The 20,503-nt window shown below is 44.8% G+C and overlaps 1 long non-coding RNA gene across 13 annotated transcripts; it reads right to left on the bottom strand.

Annotated features, from left to right (window-relative positions):
* Positions 1–11,756: 11,756 nt before the first annotated feature.
* LOC127931210 (uncharacterized) lies at positions 11,757–12,714 on the bottom strand. Of its 13 annotated transcripts, none has more exons than XR_008140381.1 (7): positions 12,664–12,714; positions 12,508–12,624; positions 12,313–12,468; positions 12,196–12,234; positions 12,079–12,117; positions 11,962–12,039; positions 11,757–11,883 (listed from the first exon to the last, which is right to left on the bottom strand). It is a non-coding gene; the product is annotated as an uncharacterized LOC127931210 (long non-coding RNA). The 13 variants fall into 13 exon arrangements; XR_008140385.1 differs by lacking the exon at positions 12,664–12,714 and having other exon boundaries at positions 12,313–12,351; positions 12,391–12,468; positions 12,508–12,654; XR_008140376.1 differs by lacking the exon at positions 12,664–12,714 and having other exon boundaries at positions 12,508–12,654.
* Between the last annotated feature and the right edge of the window lie 7,789 nt (positions 12,715–20,503).

Here is a 20,503-nt window from a genome sequence, read left to right as displayed (position 1 = left end):
TCTCCTCCCCTTCATCTACACAGATTTTAAGTGGATTTAACAAGTGACATCAATAAGGGATCATAGCTTTCACCTGGATTCACCTGGTCAGTCTATGTCATGGACAGAGCAGGTGTTCATAATGTTTTGTACGCTCAGTGTAAGTCCCTCATCCGAAACTTCACTCGGTTGACGTCTTAATATTCTCCCCTAAAAAAATTCCGATATTCACATTTTCCAGGTCGCCCTGAAAATATTGTGTAGTGTTGAGTTTCCATGGCTAGCGAGGGGAATGAGATGTGTTTTCTCTGGAAACAGAGGAGAGGTGCTGTGGTTTGGGTTGTTGTTTAAGGGAGTGTGTGTGTGTGTGTGTGTGTGTGTGTGTGTGTGTGTGTGTGTGTGTGTGTGTGTGTGTGTGTGTGTGTGTGTGTGTGTGTGTGTGTGTGTGTGTGTGTGTGTGTGTGCTCGGAATGTGTGTGTGATGGAGTTTTGGGGTGTGTAGGACGTAGGTCTAACCGGGGCTAGGGAGGGAGTAGAATTCTCATCGTCAAGCTCTATTGTTCAAGCACAGCAACACACACATACACATACATACCACACATTGACAAACTCTGCCTAGACGTGCCAAACTTTGCTGTGAAACTGAGTGCTCCACTATGAGAGAGAGAGATAAAACGAGAGAGAGATAGAGAGAGAGAGAAAGAGAGAGAGAGAGAGAGAGAGAGAGAGAGAGAGAGAGAGAGAGAGAGAGAGAGAGAGAGAGAGAGAGAGAGAGAGAGAGAGAGAGAGAGAGAGAGAGACCGAGAGAGAGGGAGACAGGGAGAGACAGAGACTAAGAGAGTTGGACTCCCAACTCAGGAAGTTGGGACGTAGAGAGAACTTTTAAGAGCAGAGAGAGCAGGCCGGCCATCTCACAGCCCTTCACCAGACCCTTTCATCTTGCTGTACTCTTCACTTTCATTAACAAGAGATCCACACAGACAGAGGTGGATACATACATAGAGATAGAATATACTAGAGAGAGGAGAAGTGGACTCTGGCTTTTTTGTTTGACCAGGGTCCAGTCTAAAGTGGCACGCCATAGAGGGAATAGTCCTAGATTGAGTGAAGTGTTCTCTCTGATATAGAAGGAGTTCATCACGCAGATGAAGACATTCCTGTCAGAGTGCTCTGGTGCTCTCTCGGTGAAGTGGTAGGAGACCGGGGTATGGGGAGGATGATAGGGGTCGGGTGAGGGATGAGAGGAGAGGAGGATAGGGGTTGGGTGAGGGAGGAGAGGAGAGGATGATAGGGGTTGGGTGAGGGAGGAGAGGAGAGGAGGATAGGGGTTGGGTGATGGAGGAGAGGCTGATAGGGGTCGAAATATAGGTTAGGACTATGATATATAGGTTAGGACTATGATATATAGGTTAGGACTATGATATATAGGTTAGGACTATGATATATAGGTTAGGACTATGATATATAGGTTAGGACTATGATATATAGGTTAGGACTATGATATATAGGTTAGGACTATGATATATAGGTTAGGACTATGATATATAGGTTAGGACTATGATATATAGGTTAGGACTATGATATATCGGTTAGGACTATGATATATAGGTTAGGACTATGATATATAGGTTAGGACTATGATATATAGGTGAAGACTATGATATATCGGTTAGACAATGATATATAGGTTAGGACTATGATATATCGTTTAGGACTATGATTCATGACCTCAGTGCGAGGGGGTTTTGTTCAAACACACACACACACACACACACACACACACACACACACACACACACACACACACACACACACACACACACACACACACACACACACACACACACACACACACACACACACGCACTCTGCCTAGACCTGCCAAACCGTGCTGTGTTGCAAGACAAAATATATACAGTTATGGTGATGTACCACCTACTTCTAATAGGTTGAGGGTGATGTACGGGGGGTGATGTACAGTGAAGCTGATTGGCTGAGATACCTGTCAGTCACAGGAAGTTAGGTGTTATATGAGTATGAATACACCATGAGCAACAGGGATAATCCTTCACTCAGCTCCTCAGCAGAGAGAAACGTCACATCCACATCCAATCATCACACAATGAATTTGCATATTTTCTATGTCATTTCAGTCTATTTCTTTTTCATTCAATTATTTTAGAATTGAATTTAACTTTTAGAGATTTAGGCTCATTGGGAAAACCTTCAAAAGAAGAGTAGAGGCTGTTACAGCAGCAAAGGGGGGGGGGGGCGCAGCTCCATATTAATAATGTCTATGATTTTGGAATGAGATGTTCGACGAGCAGTTGTCCACGTACTTTTGGTCATGTAGTGTGTGTACTAGAGAGGCAATGGGTAACACTCAACTGCTTTATCACACTGGCTGGAACAACTTTGACAGGAAATGTGAACCTTTGTCTGATTGCACTGCCTGCGGAAGTCCATATGTTGAAAATAATTTCACTTTAACAATACTGGGAGCCGTGATTTCCTCAGTGGAAACTAATGCCATCACACATGATGGTTAGGATCAATTGGTTACCAACCTTTGCTTCAGGCAAAGGACCAACACAGTCCACCAGAATCCTACTGAATGTTTTTTTTTCGGCAAAAGCAGGAATAGGCTGCAAAAGGTGAAACCGGCAGAGTTTGGTTCAGCTTCCCTATCCGCTGGGAACAACATCCTGTTTCAGACCAGAAGAAGTAATGCAAGAGACGTTATATGTCTTGTTGACCCCAAGAAGGCGACTGTGCCATAGTGATCAAACCTCAGCATATTTTGTCAAAAGACAATTTGAGATACACTTTGGCCAATCGTTTTGCCCAGAAGTGGCGCGAGAATGGCCTTCCTCATCAGGAAAACACATTTTTCAAATGAACCCACACAAAGATCAAACTCCTCCACTGGACGTATCTTAACAAAAAGACTGGGGAAGCATCTTTACTCTGTTCTGCAATCAGCTGCTTCCTAGGCAACAAAGTGTCAACTGTAGGGACCCTCTTTAGAAGTCCTACAAAACTCACTCAGCTTTGAGGTTTTCAACGGAGATGTCATCTCAGGAGGTTTACCGAAATCAGGACCACATAAACGTCTCAGACAGATCAAACATGGTGGGATCGCTGACATCCTCCTCAACACTAGACTTGCTCTTCTTAGACATAGCATGTGTACTTCTCTGATAACCCATCAGGTTCCTCTACTCTGGGTACCTTACAAATGACAGGATTTGGCGCAACCTTCCCTCCAGCCAAATAATTTCCCAAAATGAATGAGAACCCTGCGGTAGGCTAGGCCTCACTTCAACGAAGACGAAACATTATACAAAGAAACTTCCATGCAACCCGTCTCCACGCATTGAACTGGTGATACACTATATACCTGTTGATGGAGTAGCAGACAAAAAAAGGCTAAACACCTTTTAAAATGAAGGACTCGGATGCCCCAGTGTCCTGCAGAATCTTCACAGACCGCTTAACATAATCACCACCCTGCAGAGAAACGAATCCATCTGAAACAAGGTACAGTATCATATGATCCAGAATATTGTTCTGGAGATACACCAGTCCCAACCAGAGACTTGATGGGTTGGAGTGGTCCCACAACAAGAAACAGCTCTTTCTCTCTTTCTCATTTTTCAGTTTTTTTTTTTTTCTTCTGTTTTCCCTGTTGCTCATGGTGTATTATCACATCTCATATAACACCTAACTTCCTGTGAGTGACAGGTCTCTCAGCCAATCAGCATCACTGTACATCACCCTCAACCTCACTGAGAGACAATGTGTCCTTCTCTCACGGCAGTAATGACAAACAGGCGGATACGAAAAAAAAGGTTTTCTGCCAATCACTGCCTTGTAGTAGGAGCTGACCTCTCTGGATTGCTGTAGGGATAAGTACTGGGTGATTAGTTTGCGAAGGAAGTTTTATATGTCATCACAAAGTCATCTGCAAGGACTGCAGATTTCTCAACCATGAGATCCTTGTCCTCATGAATGTAGGTTGCAACCCTCTCTTTGTGAAAAGGCAATTTCTTGAACTGCTTGAGCAGTATGAGTGTCTTTAAATCCTCAAGGTCTTTGACATCTTGAGAACCACACATCCGATCAAAAAGACATGCTTGTTACTTGTTCCGGTACTACACAAAACGCAAAAATAAATTATAAAACATTCATTACCTTTGACGAGCTTCTTTGTTGGCACTCCTATATGTCCCATAAACATCACTATTGGGTTTTTTTTTCGATTAAATCGGTCCATATATACCCTAAATATCGATCTATGAAAAGTGTGTGATCCAGGAAAAAAAACACAGTTTTAAAACACAACGTCATTTTTTAAAATTAAAATAGTTGACGATAAACTTTCACAAAACACTTCGAAATACTTTTGTAATCCAACTTTAGGTATTAGTAAACATTAATAATCTATCAAATTGATCATGGGGCGATGTGTATTCAATAGCCCCACGTCTTCAAATCATGGTCGGAAATTTCTCTTCCAAAACATCCTGTCGTAGACCGGAAGGAATGGTGTCTCTCTTACTCGTTTGACCAAGAAACAACGCCCAGGCAATTGACAAGACTGGTGACATCGTGTGGAAGCTGTAGGGCTTGCAATCTCAGTCCCATATAATTTGCTGTCCCATAGACAATACATGCAAGTGGCGCATTGATATTTTTTCCAGTTTTCTGTGATCAGTTTTTCTTGCGCTTTTCGATGAAACACACGTTCTGTTATAGTCACAGCCGTGATTTAACCAGTTTTAGAAACGTCAGAGTGTTTTCTATCCACACATACTAATCATATGCATATACTATATTCCTGGCATGAGTAGCAGGACTCTGAAATGTTGCGCGATTTTTAACAGAATGTTCGAAAAAGTAAGGGGTAGGCTTAAGTGGTTTTTAAGAAGCTCACATTCTTGTTCTCGTTCTCTGGCAGCACGTTATTCTGGTTCTAGTCTGGGTGTTCTCTACCACCCATAGTAAGTACCCTTTTCATCATCCTCCCTCTATGGGGTGTTCTCTACCACCCGTAGAACCCTTACCATCCTCCCTATATGGGGTGTTCTCTACCACCCGTAGAACCCTTACCATCCTCCCTCTATGGGGTGTTCTCTACCACCCGTAGAACCCTTACCATCCTCCCTTTATGGGGTGTTCTCTACCACCCGTAGTACCCTTACCATCCTCCCTCTATGGGGTGTTCTCTACCACCCGTAGTACCCTTACCTTCCTCCCTCTATGGGGTGTTCTCTACCACCCGTAGTACCCTTACCATCCTCCCTCTATGGGGTGTTCTCTACCACCCGTAGAACCCTTACCATCCTCCCTTTATGGGGTGTTCTCTACCACCCGTAGTACCCTTACCTTCCTCCCTCTATGGGGGATTTCCTCCTCCTATCGATTAACTCTGACTACTGCTGTTGGATCGGCAGATGCGACTGTGATGTCATAACGCTTTGCAATGTTGAGCAGATGGCCCTTCATTCATTTGATCGAGTATCTCCCAAGTACAGTTCCCCACAAACGCTCGCAAATCAATGTTCATCTGTTTAACCTACCCTGTGAACGTTTATCCAACTTTCCACTGGTTTCATCAATCTTATATCCCCTCTGAGTTGGTTGTCAGTGACATAAACCCTACTTCAAAAGAGTACTTTATAAACTATCTGGGTACAGTGGATCTTCAGAGCTAGTGAGTGATTACCTTACTCATGGGAAACAGGCAGCGATCTCCAAACATGCAGAGTCAGCAAAGTGTTGGGGCCCCGTTTGGCAGGCATTCAGCATGTCAATAAGCATTAGTCTATCGATCAGTAAAACCACCCGGCAAAAAAAAAATGGATTGTTTTATTAAATGTATTACCAGTCCCTTTTTTTAAATACAGGGATGGAGAAAAAGCAGTTTGAAGTAAGTGTTGTCACGGAGATAAAGAATTTGTTCTTAACTGACTTGCCTAGTTAAATAAAGGTACATTCTAAATAGAATTAGCATAAAGAACCAGTGTGTGAGAACCAATGGGTTGCCACGGTAACACAGATGAGTAATAATGAGAAGGAAAAAGAAGAATAAGAAAGATGCCCTTAAAATCAATAGCAAACCAAGTTGCTGCAAGGTCTGACCCCAAACCCATGGTGGGAAAACCTTTAGACAACTTTCTACTTCCAACACCCAGAGAAAACAGAGGAGAGTCAGCATCATAATATCACTGTGTCATGTCGCTATGCAGGGCTCCACCATTTAGTCCCATTTTGTGGCCCTTTTGACCTGACGGTGTAATTGGTCGCATCGATGCGAGCTGCACATTCTACCTGCTCACCTCACTGCAAACATCTTATTATTTGTTGTAGGCTACAAACAGTGATATGCATTATCCTCATGATTCCTGTAATGATTCTGCCCCTGTACGTGATTCACTCCCTCTCCCCAAGAAGACAAACAGGAGCTGATATATATATACACACAGACGTATTTTTATTTAACTAGGCGCGTAAGAATAAATACTTATTTACAATGACAGTCTAGGAACAGTGGGTTAACTGCATTGTTCAGGGGCAGAAGGATAGATTTTTACCTTGTCAGCTTGGGGATTCGATCTACCAACCTTTCGGTTACTAGTCCTACACTCTAACCACTAGGTTACCTGCCTCCCCTACACTCTAACCACTAGGTTACCTGATGCCCCTACACTCTAACCACTAGGCTACCTGCCGCCCCTCTAACCACTAGGCTACCTGCCGCCCCTACACTCTAACCACTAGGCTACCTGCCGCCCCTACACTCTAACCACTAGGCTACCTGCCCCTACACTCTAACCACTAGGCTACCTGCCGCCCCTACACTCTAACCACTAGGCTACCTGCCGCCCCTACACTCTAACCACTAGGCTACCTGCCGCCCCTACACTCTAACCACTAGGCTACCTGCCGCCCCTACACTCTAACCACTAGGCTACCTGACGCCCCTACACTCTAACCACTAGGCTACCTGCCGCCCCTACACTCTAACCACTAGGCTACCTGCCGCCCATACACTCTAACCACTAGGCTACCTGCCTCCCCTACACTCTAACCACTAGGCTACCTGCCTCCCCTACACTCTAACCACTAGGCTACCTGCCGCCCATACACTCTAACCACTAGGCTACCTGCCTCCCCTACACTCTAACCACTAGGCTAGCTGCCCCCCCTACACTCTAACCACTAGGCTATCTGCCTCCTCTACACTCTAACCACTAGGCTACCCTGCTGCCCCTACACTCTAACCACTAGGCTACCTGCCGCCCCTACACTCTAACCACTAGGCTACCTGCCACCCCTACACTCTAACAACTAGGCTACCCTGCTGCCCCTACACTCTAACCACTAGGCTACCCTGCCGCCTCCACACTCTAACCACTAGGCTACCTGCCGCCTCTACACTCTAACCACTAGGCTACCTGCCGCCCCTACACTCTAACCACTAGGCTACCTGCCGCCCATACACTCTAACAACTAGGCTACCCTGCTGCCCCTACACTCTAACCACTAGGCTACCTGCCGCCCCTACACTCTAACCACTAGGCTACCTGCCACCCCTACACTCTAACCACTAGGCTACCTGCCTCCTCTACACTCTAACCACTAGGCTACCTGCCACCCCTACACTCTAACCACTAGGCTACCCTGCTGCCCCTACACTCTAACCACTAGGCTACCTGCCGCCCCTACACTCTAACCACTAGGCTACCCTGCTGCCCCTACACTCTAACCACTCGGCTACCTGCCTCCTCTACACTCTAACCACTAGGCTACCTGCCACCCCTACACTCTAACCACTAGGCTACCCTGCTGCCCCTACACTCTAACCACTAGGCTACCTGCTGCCCCTACACTCTAACCACGAGGCTACCTGCCCCCCCTACACTCTAACCACTAGGCTACCTGCCGCCCATACACTCTAACAACTAGGCTACCCTGCTGCCCCTACACTCTAACCGCTAGGCTACCTGCCGCCCATACACTCTAACAACTAGGCTACCCTGCTGCCCCTACACTCTAACCGCTAGGCTACCTGCCGCCCATACACTCTAACAACTAGGCTACCCTGCTGCCCCTACACTCTAACCACTAGGCTACCTGCCGCCCCTACACTCTAACCACTAGGCTACCTGCTGCCCCTACACTCTAACCACTAGGCTACCCTGCCGCCCATACACTCTAACCGCTAGGCTACCTGCTGCCCCTACACTCTAACCACTAGGCTACCCTGCCGCCCCTACACTCTAACCACTAGGCTACCTGCTGCCCCTACACTCTAACCACTAGGCTACCTGCTGCCCCTACACTCTAACCACTAGGCTACCCTGCCGCCCCTACACTCTAACAACTAGGCTACCTGCCGCCCATAAACTCTAACAACTAGGCTACCTGCTGCCCCTACACTCTAACCACTAGGCTACCTGCTGCCCCTACACTCTAACCACTAGGCTACCTGCTGCCCCTACACTCTAACCACTAGGCTACCTGACGCCCCTACACTCTAACCACTAGGCTACCTGCCGCCCATACACTCTAACCACTAGGCTACCTGCCGCCCATACACTCTAACCACTAGGCTACCCTGCTGCCCCTACACTCTAACCGCCCTGCCTTAGACTATTACTACTACTAATAATAATAATAATAATAATTTGGTGGTCTTATATTTGTCCTATTTCACAATGTATACAGGCGTGTATTAATACGTGTGTGTATTAGAACATATGTTCTGAATGTAGGCTGTAATGTTTAAAATAAAACAAAAAACTGTTGTCGGAAAAACTGCTTTGCAAAAACTGTTGTCCCTGTTGAAGAGAGACGATTCTCTGCTTTTAGTAGGTACTGTATACTAAAGCAACTAGTTTACAACCAAGACATTGGATATTAGCTTTGAGATACGGAGCGTGTGAAATGCTCATCGGCCATCCCGAATACAGACCTCAGTGTGTAGTAGCCTAGGCTACAAGTGCAAAGTCCTTTTTTTTTCTTCATTTCTTTTTTCGGACACTGAATATACTTAAGTGAATAGATGGCCCCTAGGTTATATGTTTAGAGTTAGCGATCTAGTTAATGCGGTTTGAGTTTCCAATTACTCAGCGGTTGAATTAGCCCCCCTCCCCCCCAATACATTAGCATATGATTACAGTGTACATAAAGATAGAGGCAAATTCAGGACCATTCTGGAGCCCTGTTTTATCTAAGTAGTCTATTACACGTCCTAATAAAGAACCTGTAAATTACTAAGATCCCTTTTTTAAGATGATTACTTGTTTTTTTAGTGCGTAACGCCGCAAAAAAACTAAATAAATGGTTCCACCAAATCATGGGCTGATCTATTATTAATACAGCCCCCCCAATCCCAAACATACCCCCCCCCATGTGTAATCACCTAAATCATATCATGAATGTAGTAGTAATAGCATCTGGTCCAGAGGTCCACACACAGTAACTACGTTTGTAGGAAATGAGGTGGTTCAGAAAGACAGACGCAGGAGGAGCAGAGATCCATTACTAAACCTCCAGACAGACTGGGTGAAACATCAGTATGTAGCAGACAGACTGGGTGAAACATCAGAACGTAGCAGACAGACTGGGTGAAACATCAGAACATAGCAGACAGGCTGGGTGAAACATCAGAATGTAGCAGACAGACTGGGTGAAACATCAGAATGTAGCAGACAGACTGGGTGAAACATCAGTATGTAGCAGACAGACTGGGTGAAACATCAGAATGTAGCAGACAGACTGGGTGAAACATCAGTATGTAGCAGACAGACTGGGTGAAACATCAGTATGTAGCAGACAGACTGGGTGAAACATCAGAATGTAGCAGACAGACTGGGTGAAACATCAGAATGTAGCAGACAGACTGGGTGAAACATCAGAACATAGCAGACAGACTGGGTGAAACATTAGTATGTAGCAGACAGACTGGGTGAAACATCAGTATGTAGCAGACAGACTGGGTGAAACATCAGAATGTAGCAGACAGACTGGGTGAAACATCAGTATGTAGCAGACAGGCTGGGTGAAACATCAGTATGTAGCAGACAGACTGGGTGAAACATCAGAATGTAGCAGACAGACAGGGTGAAACATCAGCACATAGCAGACAGACTGGGTGAAACATCAGCACGTAGCAGACAGACTGGGTGAAACATCAGAATGTAGCAGACAGACTGGGTGAAACATTAGAACGTAGCAGACAAACTGGGTGAAACATCAGCACGTAGCAGACAGACTGGGTGAAACATCAGAACATAGCAGACAGACTGGGTGAAACATTAGAACGTAGCAGACAGACTGGGTGAAACATCAGAACGTAGCAGACAGACTGGGTGAAACATCAGAATGTAGCAGACAGACTGGGTGAAACATCAGAATGTAGCAGACAGACTGGGTGAAACATCAGAACGTAGCAGACAGACTGGGTGAAACATCAGAACGTAGCAGACAGACTGGGTGAAACATCAGAATGTAGCAGACAGACTGGGTGAAACATCAGAATGTAGCAGACAGACTGGGTGAAACATCAGAATGTAGCAGACAGACTGGGTGAAGCATCAGTATGTAGCAGACAGACTGGGTGAAACATCAGAATGTAGCAGACAGACTGGGTGAAACATCAGAATGTAGCAGACAGACTGGGTGAAACATCAGTATGTAGCAGACAGACTGGGTGAAACATCAGAATGTAGCAGACAGACTGGGTGAAACATCAGCACGTAGCAGACAGACTGGGTGAAACAACATACTGTAGAAGACAGACTGGGTGAAACAACAGAACGGAGCAGACAGACTGGGTGAAACAACAGAACATAGCAGACAGACTGGGTGAAACAACATACTGTAGCAGACAGACCGGGTGAAACAACATACTGTAGCAGACAGACTGGGTGAAACAACATACTGTAGCAGACAGACTGGGTGAAACATCATACTGTAGCAGACAGATTGTGTCTCCAGCTGGGTTTGGCTAGTTCGTGGCTTTCCACAGTCAGGACACATTTACAGTTACTGATACCCACACAGCCGTAGACCACACGACTCCTACTACTACTAATACTTATTTGGTGGGATTATTTGTTTATTAATACACATATGTATTGGAAATGGAGCAATTAGGGTTTAAGTGCTTTGCTCAAGAGCACACTGACACATTATTTCGACCTTGTGGGATTCGGGATTCCAACTAGCGACCTTTCGGTTACTGGCCAAACGCTCTAACCACTAGACTACCTGCTGGTTACTGTCCCAACACTCTAACCACTAGACTACCTGCTGGTTACTAGTCCAACACTCTAACCACTAGTCTACCTGCTGGTTACTAGTCCAACACTCTAACCACTAGAGTACCTGCTGGTTACTAGTCCAACACTCTAACCACTAGTCTACCTGCTGGTTACTAGTCCAACACTCTAACCACTAGACTACCTGCTGGTTACTAGTCCAACACTCTAACCACTAGTCTACCTGCTGGTTACTAGTCCAACACTCTAACCACTAGAGTACCTGCTGGTTACTAGTCCAACACTCTAACCACTAGTCTACCTGCTGGTTACTAGTCCAACACTCTAACCACTAGTCTACCTGCTGGTTACTAGTCCAACACTCTAACCACTAGACTACCTGCTGGTTACTAGTCCAACACTCTAACCACTAGTCTACCTGCTGGTTACTAGTCCAACACTCTAACCACTAGACTACCTGCTGGTTACTAGTCCAACACTCTAACCACTAGTCTACCTGCTGGTTACTGGCCCAACGCTCTAACCACTAGACTACCTGCTGGTTACTGGCCCAACGCTCTAACCACTAGACTACCTGCTGGTTACTGACCCAACGCTCTAACCACTAGACTACCTGCTGGTTACTAGTCCAACACTCTAACCACTAGTCTACCTGCTGGTTACTAGTCCAACGCTCTAACCACTAGGCTACCTGCTGGTTACTGGCCCAACGCTCTAACCACCAGACTACCTGCTGGTTACTGACCCAACGCTCTAACCACTAGACTACCTGCAGGTTACTGGCCCAACGCTCTAACCACTAGACTACCTGCTGGTTACTGACCCAACGCTCTAACCACTAGACTACCTGCTGGTTACTAGTCCAACACTCTAACCACTAGTCTACCTGCTGGTTACTAGTCCAACGCTCTAACCACTAGACTACCTGCTGGTTACTGACCCAACGCTCTAACCACTAGACTACCTGCTGGTTACTAGTCCAACACTCTAACCACTAGTCTACCTGCTGGTTACTAGTCCAACGCTCTAACCACTAGGCTACCTGCTGGTTACTGACCCAACGCTCTAACCACTAGACTACCTGCTGGTTACTGACCCAACACTCTAACCACTAGGCTACCTGCTGGTTACTGACCCAACGCTCTAACCACTAGACTACCTGCTGGTTACTGACCCAACGCTCTAACCACTAGACTACCTGCTGGTTACTGACCCAACACTCTAACCACTAGTCTACCTGCTGGTTACTGACCCAACGCTCTAACCACTAGACTACCTGCTGGTTACTGACCCAACGCTCTAACCACTAGACTACCTGCTGGTTACTGACCCAACGCTCTAACCACTAGACTACCTGCTGGTTACTGACCCAACACTCTAACCACTAGGCTACCTGCTGGTTACTGACCCAACGCTCTAACCACCAGACTACCTGCTGGTTACTGACCCAATGATCTAACTTCTAGGCTACCTGCCGCCCCCTCGTCATCTGTAGCCATCACTCAACTCAACGGGCAAACGGGTGGAATTTGGAATGAGACTGAAAGGGGTTAACAGGTTGCAACATCCTCATTGGTGGGTACCAGTGAAGAACACTAGTTGTGCTCAGCTGTTTGTTCAATACTAATAACCTAATAACTAATAAGCCATCTGCAAGCTGACGACCATATGTGAGAAAATAGGCTGACACTAACCAGCAAATATAGAAAATGTGCTACAGATGATGGACTGCATAATGAATTTTTTTTGACAGGGAGTGCAGGATTTTTTCGACAGGGGATGTAGGATTTTTTTGACAGGGGATGTAGGATTTTTTTGACAGGGAGTGCAGGATTTTTTTTGACAGGGGATGTAGGATTTTTTTGACAGGGGATGTAGGATTTTTTCGACAGGGGATGTAGGATTTTTTTGACAGGGGATGTAGGATTTTTTCGACAGGGGATGTAGGATTTTTTCGACAGGGGATGTAGGATTTTTTTGACAGGGGATGTAGGATTTTTTTCGACAGGGGATGTAGGATTTGTTGGGGACTCATTATTAAGATATGTTTCTGCAAGTCATTTCCAGCATCTTGGTAGGCTGTTTGTTAGTCGACTTGTCTATATATTTTTTATTTTTTTTATTTAACCTTTATTTAACTAGGCAAGGGCTAGGCGTCCCGTTAGCAGGACAACTTCCGGTGAAATTCAAATAAATAATCATAAATATTATATTATGGATATTAAACATATACAGTTGAAGTCGGTAGTTTACAACTTAGGTTGTAGTCATTAAAACTCGTTTTTCAACCACTCCACAAATGTCTTGTTAACAAACTATAGTTTTGGCAAGTCGGTTAGGAGATCTACAAGTATTTTTCCCAACAATTGCTTACAGACAGATTATTTAACTTATAATTTACTGTATCACAATTCCAGTGGGTCATACACTAAGTTGACTGTGCCTTTAAACAGCTTGAAAAAATTCCAGAAAATTATTAAACGGCTTTAGGAGCTTCTGATAGGCTAATTGACATGATTTGAGTCAATTGGAGGTGTACCTGTGGCTGTATTTCAAGGCCTACCTTCAAACCCTGTTCCTCTTTGCTTGACATCATGGGAAAATCTAAATAAATCAGCCAAGACCTCAGAAAAAAAATGTAGACCTCCACAAGTCTGGTTCATCCTTGGGAGCAATTTACAAATGACTGAAGCTACCACGTTCATCTGTACAAACAATAGTACGCAAGTATAAACACCATGGGAACATGCAGCCGTCATACCGCTCAGGAAGGAGAAGCGTTCTGTCTCCTAGAGATGAACGGACTTTAGTACAAAAAGTGCAAATCATTCCCAGAACAACAGCAAAGGACCTTGTGAAGATGCTGGAGGAAACAGGTACAACATTATCAATATCCACAGTAAAACAAGTCCTATATCGACAGGTACACAAGTATCTGTATCCATAGTAAACGAGTCCAATATCAACATAACCTGACCGCTCAGCAAGGAAGAAGCCACTGCTCCAAAACCGCCATAAAAAATCTAGAATACGGTTTGCAACTGCACATGGTGACAAAGATCGTACTTCTGGAGAAATGTCCTCTGGTCTGATGAAACAAAAATGGAACTGTTTGGCAATAATGACCATCGTTATGTTTGGAGGAAAAAGGGGGAGGCCTGCAAGCCGAAGAACACCACCCCGATCGTGAAGCACAGGAGTGGCAGCATCATGTTGTGGGGGTGCTTTGCCGCAGGAGGGACTGGTGCACTTCACAAAATAGATGCCATCATGAGGTAGGAGCATTATGTGGATATATTGAAGCAACATCTCAAGACATCAGTCAGGAAACTTGGTCGCAAATGGGTCTTCCAAAAGGACAACGACCCCAAGCATTCTTCCAAAGTTGTGGCAAAATGGCTTAAGGTCAACAAAGTCAAGGTATTGGAGTGGCCATCACAAAGCCCTGATCTCATTCCCATTGAAAATGTGTGGGCAGAACTGAAAAAGCTTGTACGAGCAAGGAGGCCTAAAAACCTGACTCAGTTATGCCAGATCTGTCAGGAGGAATGGGCCAAATTTCACCCAACTTATTATGGGAAGCTTGTGGAAGGCTACCCAAAATGTTTGACCCAAGTTAAACAATTCAAAGGCAATGCTCCCAAATACTAATTGGGTGTGTGTAAACATCTGAACCACTGGGAATGTGATTAAATAAATAAAAGCTGAAATAAATAATTCTCTATACTGTTATTCTGACATTTAACTTTCTTAAAATAAAGTGGTGATCCTAACTGACCTAAAACAGGGAATTTTTAACTGTGATTAAATGTCAAGAATTGAAAAACTGAGTTTAAATGTATTTGTCTAAGGTGTATGTACACTTCCGACTTAAACTGTAAGTGTCTTATATCGGTTGAAAACTTAAATTCTTGTTAATCTAATATACAGTAGATATTACAGCCAAAACATGCCATGTGATTGTTTGAGGACGGCGCCCGGGGTAGGCCATCATTGTAAATGAGAATTTGTTCTTAAATGACTTGCCTACTTAAGTGCCTTCTTGTCCTGTTCTATGTTATACATCTTAGTATTGATTTTGTTGCCCACAAATTGAGAGCATTGCTTAAAACTTCTTAGGGATAGGAGTCCTGCCAACTTCAGGTGAAGCTGGAGGGTGCGCAATTCAAATAAATAATCATAAATATTATGAATTTTAAATATTTATGTACATCTAAAAGTGTCTGAAATCGGCTGAAAGCTTAACTTCTTGTTAATCTAACTGCACTGTCCAATTTACAGTGGCTATTACAGCAAAAACATGCCATGTGATTGGTTGAGGACGGCGCCCCAGATCAACATATTTTTCCACCGGCACAGGTTTCATAACTTCACGAATAGCAATTAAATATTCAATTACTTAAAAAAAAAATCTTCCTCTGATTTGTCATCCAAAGGGCCCCAGCTATAACATGTAGTGTAATTTTGTTAGATAAAATTCTTCTTTATATCACAAAAAGTCTGTTTAGTTGGCGCCATCGATTTGAGTAATCCACTCGTTCAACATGCAGAGAAAGGAATCTGAAAATCTACCCCTAAACTTTGCTTCAACAAGTCAAAATATGTTTCTATTTACTCCTCAGATACCCTAAAATGTAATCAAACTATAATATTTCCTACAGAAAGAAGTATGTTCAATGGGAAACCGATTTTAGCAGGTCCGTCCTGTCTTCATGTCGTGCGCAAACATGAATTACCAAGACTGTGTCCCTGTGCTAAAACTAATATATCTTATTTGTTTTTGAAATTACAAGTCTGACACCTTGAACATAGACTGCTGACACCCTGTGGAAGCCATAGGAATTGCATCCAGGGAGCAAATTTTCAATATGATTTTCAATATGACCTTATACTTGCCATTCTAAGAGGATGGTCTCTCTAAAAAAAAAGCTAACAGTTGCTTTTTCTTTGGATTTTCTCCTACCATATCTATTGTGTTATATTCTCCTACATTATTTTAACATTTCTACAAACTTCAAAGTGTTTTCTTTCCAATGGTATCAATTATATGCATGTCCTGGTTTCAGGACCTGAGCACCAGGAAGTTTACTTTGGGAACGTCATTCAGACAGGAAGTGGAGAAAAAAGGAGTTTAGCCCTAAGATGTTTAAGAACAAATTTTTTGTTACAATTGACGGCCTCCCTCGGCATGCAGCTTCTCTTCTGTCATTATATGTTGCCCTAGAATATTAAATAAACTCTTGCTCACCAGAATAGTGTCATAAATCATAGAATGACAACTTTAATCGAGTTGATATCTGTAAAGTTTTGTCTGTCATCTCTGATTCTTTTGCGGGGAGAAAATGCAAATGGAACCAGTTTTACTGGTTGTAATGAAATAGAAATCTGTGAAAACGAACCAACATGTTTCTGATAAGATTTTCAGTTCGTCTTGGATGCATATTTTATGATTTAAATACTATCAGTTTTTATGATGCTGATAAAAAATAGCACCTCAAGAGACGGTCCATAACTGCACATTCTCTCAAGATGCTGAAAGAAAGAAATCATATTTCCCCACTTCTATTCCCAAGTCAAAACGTACATTTGGTGTATCATTTTACTGCAAGAAATGATTAATTCTGCAGGAGTTCATATTAAGGCTGAGAGGTTATAGACCTACAGTCAGTGTCCAGATTTCAGTTTCCATTCAACCCATCTAAACAGTAGTTCCCTTGACGTGCCATAGGTCTATCTGCAGTCCCCGTCTTGTGACTGTCTAATTTGTATAGCTCCTCACCACATAACACATAACATAGCCAGCACTGCTATCATCCTCTAACTACACTGCTGTCATCCTCTAACTACACTGCTATCATCCTCTAACTACTACACCACATAACATAGCCAGCACTGCTATCATCCTCTAACTACACTGCTGTCATCCTCTAACTACACTGCTATCATCCTCTAACTACTACACCACATAACATAGCCAGCACTGCTATCATCCTCTAACTACACTGCTATCATCCTCTAACTACTACACCACATAACATAGCCAGCACTGCTATCATCCTCTAACTACACTGCTGTCATCCTCTAACTACTACACCACATAACATAGCCAGCACTGCTATCATCCTCTAACTACACTGCTATCATCCTCTAACCACATAACATAACATAGCCAGCACTGCTATCATCCTCTAACTACTACACCACATAACATAGCCAGCACTGCTATCATCCTCTAACTACACTGCTATCATCCTCTAACTACACTGCTATCATCCTCTAACTACACTGCTATCATCCTCTAACTACACTGCTATCATCCTCTAACTACTACACCACATAACATAGCCAGCACTGCTATCATCCTCTAACGACTACACCACATAACATAGCCAGCACTGCTGTCATCCTCTAACTACTACAATGAGCCCTGGAACCTCCTCCATAGACAAAACTCTGTACACAAACTATACACTAAACACAACACTACTATATGAGACTACTCTGAGTTAGTCAGCCAGCATGTAGGGTCCAGCCCACTGGCCTTCAGGGCCGGCCTGGGCCCCATCCATCAGAGAACCTAGTTCTTGGCCCCCCAGGGCCTTCTGGCTACTTCCAGAAGGCCTCCATGTGTGAGCTGACTGGCCACAGCTGTGTGTGTATGTTAGCAGGTCTTCTACATTCTACAGACTGGCCCCAGCTGTGTGTGTATGTTAGCAGGTCTTCTACATTCTAGTGGTAGCTGCGATACTCTAGAGATTGCGTGCTGCTTTCATCTGCAACTCGAAAGAAAATACAGATAGAGGATGAGAGGGGTCAGGACCAGTCAGAGAGGAGAGGACAGGGAGAGGGGTCAGGACCAGTCAGAGAGGAGATGACAGGGAGAGGGGTCAGGACCAGTCAGAGAGGAGAGGACAGGGAGAGGGGTCAGGACCAGTCAGAGAGGAGATGACAGGGAGAGGGGTCAGGACCAGTCAGAGAGGAGAGGACAGGGAGAGGGGTGTGGACCAGTCAGAGAGGAGAGGACAGGGAGAGGGGTCAGGACCAGTCAGAGAGGAGAGGACAGGGAGAGGGGTCAGGACCAGTCAGAGAGGAGAGGACAGGGAGAGGGGGGAGAGGAGGGGAGTCAGGACCAGTCAGAGAGGACAGGAGAATTCTCTCCTTCTCTCTTTCTTTCTCTCTCTCGGGGTCAGGACCAGTCAGAGAGGAGAGGACAGGGAGAGGGGTCAGGACCAGTCAGAGAGGACACGGGTCAGAGGGTCAGGACCAGTCAGAGAGGAGAGGACTTCCTAGGGGCCTTTCAGGGACCAGTCAGAGTTTGCTGTTTGGGGTTTTAGGCTGGGTTTCTGTAGAGAGACAGGGAGAAGGGCTAGGGATTTGATTTGATTTGAAAGGGGCAAGTATAGGAGAAAGGGGATCAAGTCAGGAAGGAGAGAAGAGGCAAAGAGGAACCAGGGGGGAGGAGAGGAGAAAGGGATCAGGGGGGAGAAGGTATGCCCCTTAGCCCTGCTCAGGTTATGGTTTAAGGAGTAGTCATTTCAGACACATGGCCAACTGGGAGGTTTGTCATCAGTAGACACACTGCCCTCGCCTCAGGGACACACTGATAACATCTCTTAGCTGGTGTGTGTGTGCGTGTGTGTTTGTGTCTACTCAGTGTGTGTGTGTGTGTGTGTGTGTGTGTGTGTGTGTGTGTGTGTGTGTGTGTGTGTGTGTGTGTGTGTGTGTGTGTGTGTGTGTGTGTGTGTGTGTGTGTGTGTGTGTGTGTGTGTGTGTGTGTGTGTGTGTGTGTGTTTGTGTCTGCAGAGTAAGTGGGAGGTGTGTGTTGAGTGGTGTTGTTCACACCTGGGGGAAGCTATGAGTGGACAGCCGGTTGGGACGGAGGGAGGGAGAGCTGACTATTGGTCTGACTGTATTCCCTCTCTGTTCTCCACAGCGATAAGGCTAAGTCTCAAATGGCACACTATTAGCCCCCACAGGGCTCAGGTCTAAACTAGTGCACTATATAGGGAATAGGGCTCTGGTCGAAAGTAGTGCACTATATAGGGAATAGGGCTCTGGTCTATTGTAGTGCACTATATAGGAAATAGGGCTCTGGTCTATTGTAGTGCACTATATAGGGAATAGGGCTCTGGTCTAAAGTAGTGCACTATATAGGGAATAGGGCTCTGGTCTAAAGTAGTGCACTATATAGGGAATAGGGCTCTGGTCTAAAGTAGTGCACTATATAGGGAATAGGGTGACATTTGGGACATACACACTGAGTAGTGTTCCTCTGTCCTCTACAGTGACAAAACAAGATGGAGGACACTACAGCTGGATGAGCAGAGAGAAGGAGCAGAGCAGCCGCCTACTGCTTTGCTTTGTCGTCTTTGGTCTGTTAAACAAACTACTTTTCAAACAGAGGTGGCAGGAACCATCTTGTTTCATCTAAGATCTTTGGTCAGTTAAACAAACTACTTTTCAAACAGAGGTGGCAGGAACCATCTTGTTTCATCTAAGATCTTTGGTCAGTTAAACAAACTACTTTTCAAACAGAGGTGGCAGGAACCATCTTGTTTCATCTAAGATCTTTGGTCTGTTAAACCTACATTCACAAACTGAGGTGGCAGGGAAACATACAAACCCTAACACTGTTACCGGCAGCCATTGTAGTGAGTTACTGAAGAAAGGCTAGCACGTTTTCCTTCACATCCTATGACTCTAACGTACATATTATTTCTCTCTCCCTCAGAGTGGTGTGAAGTACATTTTTGTGCCACTGAATTCCCCCTTCTCTCCCTGTTCTCACCGCAGAGCCCAGCTCTAACTGAGAACACATGTTGTTCCAGCCGAGGCAGCGCAAGGCGAGGCAGCAAGTGGCTTGGTTCTCATTTCAAGGGTATTTACTGTTGTGTGTGTGTGTGTGTGTGTGTGTGTGTGTGTGTGTGTGTGTGTGTGTGTGTGTGGGGCACAGATGTGTGACCACATACGTCTCTGCCTTTGTGAGTAACAGCCCAGTCAAGAAGCCCAGTCAGACTTGCCTCTTCAGCACACTTGCACTTTCTGCCACGTTTAGACAGAATTAACTAGGACACAAATCATGTCTGGTGACGTAAGGCTGCACCACAGACACCTAGAAATACCTTTTACGTGTCTCTCCATAACCGTGTTCCCTATATAGTAAACATATCTTAAACAGAGTCCTATGTGCCCCTATATAGTAGTGAATAGTGATGATGACGACCTGCCGTAGT

This window comes from Oncorhynchus keta, chromosome 7, assembly GCF_023373465.1.
Source record: "Oncorhynchus keta strain PuntledgeMale-10-30-2019 chromosome 7, Oket_V2, whole genome shotgun sequence".
Classification (NCBI taxonomy): Eukaryota; Metazoa; Chordata; class Actinopteri; order Salmoniformes; family Salmonidae; genus Oncorhynchus; species Oncorhynchus keta.
Note: the sequence above shows the minus strand (reverse complement) of the source record. Positions and strands in the feature narration are given on the sequence as shown.